The sequence below is a fragment of the Carlito syrichta genome, unplaced genomic scaffold, assembly GCF_000164805.1.
Source record: "Carlito syrichta isolate Samal-C Ts95f unplaced genomic scaffold, Tarsius_syrichta-2.0.1 Scaffold101946, whole genome shotgun sequence".
NCBI lineage: Eukaryota > Metazoa > Chordata > Mammalia > Primates > Tarsiidae > Carlito > Carlito syrichta.
This window is the reverse complement of record NW_007046042.1, coordinates 42,023-48,348: the sequence shown is the minus strand read 5'-3', so window position 1 is coordinate 48,348 and position 6,326 is coordinate 42,023. Positions and strand designations below refer to the sequence as shown.

Here is a 6,326-nt window from a genome sequence, read left to right as displayed (position 1 = left end):
CTGGGCTCAGACAATCCACTCACCTCAGCCTCCCAAAGGCACGGGATTACAGGCTGAGCCACCGAGCCCGGCTGTGACTATTATCTTAGTATGGCACAAGATATGATTACGTTAAAGATCTTGGACTGGGCGTGGTGGCCCATTCCTGTAATCCCAGCACTTTGGGAGGATGAAGCAGGAGGATTGCTTGAGCCCAGGAGTTAAGATCAGGCAAGGAAACAGAGAGAGACTTGGCCTCTACAAAAAAAATACAAAAATTAGCTGGGCATGGTGGTGCATGCCTGTAGGCCCAGATTCTGGGAGACTGAGGCAAAAGGATCATCTAAGCCCAGGAGATCGAAGCTGCTGTGAGCTGTGATCCAACCTGGGCGACAGAGTGAGACTTTGACTCAAAAAAAAAGGAAAGGAAGCTTTCTTTGAGTAATAAAAATTAAAAGACTTAAAAAAAAAAAAAGAATTCAGGCCAGTTTCTTATAGACATCTCACAGTCTGGACTTAGTGAGCTGTGTCCTGACAGTGTCACTTAGTCTGTTCTTCTATCCTCTGGGCTGGAGGCCCTGGCTTCTTTTTCTCCATCACATTTATCAGCCTCTGACTCAGTGCTTTCTTCCTGCAGTCGTTTATTTAATCTGTCCATCCCTACCTGGATGTAAGTTCCATGTCTGTCTGGTTACCCTCAGTTCCACGTGTCTCCCAGCATATATTTGTGGAATGAATGAATCCATCCTATTCAGTGACCTTGTCCATCTCAATGCTATTTAACCCTCTATTGAGAAATTACTGTAATAATTGACCCTGTTTCTTAGAGTTTTTCACATTTTTTTGAAGCCTCAGAAACCTGAAAATATCTTTTTTTTAAAATTTGGACTCTCACTCCATCACCCAGGCTGGAGTGCAGTGGCACACTCATGGCCACTCCAGCGTTGATCTGCTGGGCTCTGGTGAGCCTTCCGCCTCAGTCTTCCAAGTAGCCAGAACTACAGGTATGTGCTTCCACGCCTGGCTGATTTTTTTATTTTATTGTAGAGACAGGGTCTCGCTAAGTTGCCCGGGCAGGTCTTGAACCCGTGGGCTCAGGCAGTCTGCTCGCCTTGTCCTCCCAAAGTGCTGGGATTACAGGCTGAGCCACCCAGCCCGGCCATTCTTTTTTTTTTTTTAATTATGTGTTCTCTATCAGCTAATCCTTCAAACAGCTTCGAGATAGGAGCTATTACTGTGTCTCTGTACCTGTTAGTAACTGGCGGAGTCACTCCCTGAGCCCAGGCAGCCTGACCCAGAGCTGGCTGAAAACCGCTCTGCTGAACAGCCCTCTCTGTTCTTACTAGACAGGCCCTGAAAACTCAAGTTTCCTAGCCTGCCAAAGCAAGCTCTGTAATCCTGCAGGGGCACGGGGAACAAGGCATGTAACCATCCTTCCATTCATTCAGCGCACGCTTGCTGAATGAGTGCTTCAGTGCAAGTGTTTAAGAACACAAATGCAAAAACATGATGTGTATTTTCTTTCCCAGATCTTTGCCTCCCTGAGATCGTCACTCCTAGCCTCTTCTGGAAGCTCTCTGAGAGCTGAGAAATTTGTTATCTCTCTTACAAGAAGCCTGCACAAGCACAAGGCCAAGACTTGGGCAGTATTCAGTGAAAGTCTTTCAGATTGCACTGCACAGTATACAAATTATGAATCAAACAATCAGATTTGTTGTTGGCTGGATTACATTTTCTTGGGAGATCAGATGCATTCCACCGAGGCCATAGAAAGAAAAGTGAAGACCAAGACACTGTGACAAATGCCAGCTATCTTGTAAGTGCAGATATTTTCAACTATCTTGGTAGCTCGAGTTTTGCATATATAATATCCTTTTCTACTAAAATTAACCAAAATGTACACAATCAGGGAATTGAGGGCTCCTGAGTGATTTTATGTATATTATATATGTGTGTGTACATGTGTATGTATGTGTGTGTGTTATATATGTTTTCTTTTTAAAGACAGGCTGGAGTACAGTGGTGCGATAATAGCTTACTGCAGCCTTGAACTCCTGGGGTCAAGCTATCCTCCTGCCTCAGCCTCTCAGTAGTTGGAACTATATGTGTGTGCAAACCACAACCAACTGATTCAAAACGATTTTTAGAGACAGGTCTTGCTATATTGTCTTAGCTGGTCTCAAACTCCTGACCTCAAGCAATGATCCCGCCTCAGCCTCCTGGGTGACTAGGATTAAAGGCACGAGCCATTATACCTAGTGATTGTATATATTTTTCATTACCTTATTCTTTCTTTGTATATTCCCAGAGAATATTTGCATATTCCTTGTTTCTTGCAAGAGAGTATGGTAAAAATGCCATTATTTTTGACTTTTGTTAAAATGCTCTCTTAGTTGGCCCCGTTGATTCATTCAACAGACTATGAGCACTTACTATGGGCCAGCTGGGAGGGCAAAAAGTGTGTAAGACTGGGCAACCCCCTCGGGTCCCCTCCCCTCCTCTCAATAAATCCTGCTTTCAATACAAAAAAAATGTGTAAGATCAGGCCCTTGGCCTCCTATCTCATGATGAGACCAATGTCTCCGCAATTAGACTAAGGTGCTGTGTGAGATGGATTGGGAGAAAGTTACGTGCTAAGTGTGGTGGGAACCACGAAGAAAGGAAGGCCCGGCTGGGGGTGCTGGTTAGGGGGTTGACCAAAGAAGGCTGTGTGGTGGAGGTGACCATTTTAGGCCAGACTTGGCAGGGTGAGAAGGGGTTGAGCAGGTGTACATGGAGGGCAGACATGATAGTCAGCAAGAATAGTATTGCTGAGGTAGGTGCAAGGCCAGGAGACTACATGGCTTGCTCAGGAAAAGGCAAGAACAGGAGTTTGCTGTAACTGGATCAGAGAGAATCTTATAGAGCCTGGTAGAATGTGAGCCTGGCCAGACTGGGGAGAGCCTTGAGGGCAGGATTAAGGAAGTTAGACTTTGTTCTGTAGGTGACAAGGAGGGTGACACCATCAGATCAGTGCTTTCCTTAGAGAAGTCACCAATCTGGCTGGGTGTGGTAGCTCATGCCTGTAATCCCAGCACTTTGGGAGGCTGAGGTGGGAGAATTGCTTGAGCCCAGGAGTTTGAGACCAGCCTAACCAACATAGTAAGACCCCATCACTAAGAAAGAAAGAGAGAGAGAGAGGAGAGAGAAAGAGAAAGAGAGGAGGGAGGGAGGAAGGAAGGAAGGAAGGGGGGGGAAGGAGGGCTTGGCGTGGTGGCTTTGGGAGACTAAGGCGAGAGGATTGCCTGAGCCCAGGAGTTCAAGACCAGCGTGGGCAACTTGGAGAGACCTCATATCTACAATAAATAAAAAAAGTAGCCGGGTGTGGTAGCGCACACATGTGGTTCCAGCTACTTGGAAGGCTGAGACAGAAAGATCACCTGAGCCCAGCAGTTTGAGGCTGCAGTGGCCGTGAGTATGCCACTGCACTCTAGCCTGGGCAACAGAGTGAGACTCCAACTTAAAAAAAAAAGAAAAAGCAAGAGACATCACCAAGCTAAGATGGAGTCAACTGGGAGCAGTTTGAGGGCACTCCGTAAAAACAGATCTAGGATTTTAGATCATGATAATAAAAAGTTCAGGGTAGAGAGGATGAGGTTATGAACTAAGGCAGAAAGAACGGGAATTAGAACAAGGGAATAGATTGCAGAGAGTTAAAGAAGTTCCATTTCATGGGGATGGATGATCTGTTACGAATGGGTGGTGAGGAAGGGACAACCTGGCTTGCAGATAGTAATGACTGACATGGACCATCAAATGTTTGCTCTGTGTCGGGTGCCTGTACACATTAGCTTATGTAATCCTACAACAGCCCTATGGGAGGGCTTGTGTTACTCTACCTTTTAGAGGTCAGGAGGTTGGAACTGCCCAGAGTGGAAGCGACACAGCTGGTATGGCATGTGAAGGTGGGAAGTGGTGGAGGGAGGAGGATTTGAACCTATGCAGCAGCTCCGCCAGCTGATTGGGTCATCCGTGCCGAGTGCCAGGTGGTTGGAAGGTAAAGTGGCCGCCCTGGGAAGTGGTTAATAAGTGGCAGATGCGGACCTGGAGCCTGCTGGAATCGCCTTCTGCTCATAATCAGGCTTTCTGGACACCACAGCAGGCTGCAGACGTGTGCTGTTTGGCCCATAGAATACTTTAAGACCATTTTCAGAACTGATTGCCAATTTTTAAAAATCCAGAGGTTCACATTAAAAACTGGGTTTCTAGCCGGGCTCGGTGGCTCAGCCTGAAATCCCGTGCTTTGGGAGGCTGAGGTGAGTGGCTTGCCTGAGCCACGGGTTCGAGATCCACCTGGGCAACTTGGCGAGACCTCATCTCTATGATAAATCACAAAAACTAGCTGGGTGTGGTGGCATACCTCTATAGTTCCAGATACCTGGAAGGCCAAGGAGCAAGGATCGCCTAAAGCCCAGCAGGTCAATGCTGCGGTGGCCGGGAGCATACCATTGCACTCCAGCCTGGGTGACAGGAGTGAGACTCCAACTCAAAAAAACAAACAAACCCCAAATTAAAAACTAGGTTTCTGGCTTTTCTTGAAAAATGAGAATCTGGCCCCGCTGGACCCATAGGGCAACCGGAATTGTCTGTCTGTGCTTGGAGCCTGTGTCCCCAGATAGCCAGGCCCCGCCGGCCTGCCTGGAGCTCCCACCTGCCACTGCAGGCAAATGGGTCTGCATCTCTGCAGCTCCACTATGAGCTGTGCTCCTTAGCTCAGCTGTGCTTGTGCATTGAATCCACGCCAAGGCCAGGCCTCCATTGATGGCTAAATGTCCTTTCTGGAAACACACGGTAAAAACGTGCTGTGGGAATTGAGAAAAACCAAATACCCGCCCAGGCTTGAGTGCTCACAGGGAGGAGGGTTTTGTCCAGAAGTTGCAGGACGAAGGTGAATGGTCAGAGTTCCTGCAACCAGCACAAATGAAAACAAGATCTAACCTGTATCATGGCAAATGCAAAGGGGATGGCCTGTTACCAGTGTGCAAATCATGTTGGGATTTTTTTATTGTTTAATTTCTTCTGTAATAAATAATCAGCTTGAGTTTTGAGCTATGGACTTTGGACATATTATAAGGAAGTTTTGAGGAAAGATATGTGTGTATACATGTTCGTGTGGCAGGCATGGACCACAGCTTGCAAAGCTTGGGATTTGCTACAGAAATTCAGTTTGAGAACTTTTATTTATTTATTTTTTGAGTCGAGATCTCTGTCACCCTGGCTGGAGTGCAGTGGCACGATCATGGCTCACCACAGGCTCGACCTCCTGGGTTCAGGTGATCCTTCCACCTCAGCCTCCCGAATAGCTGGAACAGGCACGCACCACCATACCTGGCTAATTTTTTTATTTTTTGCAGAGATGAGTTTTCTCTATGTTGCCTAGTCTAGTCTTCAACTCCTGGGCTCAAGGAATCCTCCTGCCTTGGCCTCCCAAAATACTAGGATTACAGTGAGCCACCATGCCCAGCCAGTTTCAGGACATTTTTATTTTTATTTTTTATTTTTTGAGTTGGAGTCTCACTCTGTCGCCCAGACTGGAGTGCAGTGGCTGCTTCCGGTCACTGCAGCCTCGACCTGCTGGGCACCAGCGACCTTCCGCCTCAGCCTTCCACGTAGCTGGAACTACAGGCGCGCGCTACCATGCCCTGCTCATTTTGATTTATTGTAGAGATGAGGTCTCGCCAAGTTGCTCAGGCGGGTCTCGAACCCGTGGGCTCAGGCAATCCACTCACCTCAGCCTCCCAACAGCGCGGGATTATAGGCTGAGCCACCGAGCCCGGCCTTCCTCAAGTTCTTAAACAGGCAGCTTGGTATGATGGGCAGTTGTCAGGTGTAACCTGAAGAACACAGGCTAGGAGTCAGCTCCTGCAACTCTGGTGACTTCTGTGAATCTTGCACCTGTTTGAGCCCATCTCTCTAAGGGCAGTCTGCAGACTGTAAAGCAACTCACACAAACAAAGGGTGTGGCCTTCTGTCCAACCTGACCACGGCCACCGGGGATTACTGTTACAACTTAAGTAGAACAAAATATTTAATACAGACAAATTGCCTGTTTGCCAGCGTGGGCCTCACATTTTAACTTAATACCACAGAAACATGTTTTCAATCTTTAATAAATCATAAGACTTTCTTAAAATGTCACCCTGTGACATGCCCTGCCCTCTTAAAACGCCCTGCCCTTGGGGATGCCCTTGTCACTTGCAGGGAATAACTGGTAAACTAGACAGACTTTGTTACAGTCCTCTAACAACTGGTATTTTTTTTTTTTTTTTTGAGTTGGAGTCTCACTCTGTCGCCCAGACTGGAGTGCA

General features: G+C 47.3%; 1 long non-coding RNA gene across 1 annotated transcript in view; it reads left to right on the top strand.

Annotated features, from left to right (window-relative positions):
* LOC103267102 overlaps positions 1 to 6,326 on the top strand; it is a 21,006-nt gene that overhangs the window by 7,208 nt on the left and 7,472 nt on the right. The window contains exon 2 of the long non-coding RNA XR_504739.1: positions 1,509 to 1,795. This is a non-coding gene — a long non-coding RNA (uncharacterized LOC103267102). The remainder of the gene's footprint in view (positions 1 to 1,508; positions 1,796 to 6,326) is intronic.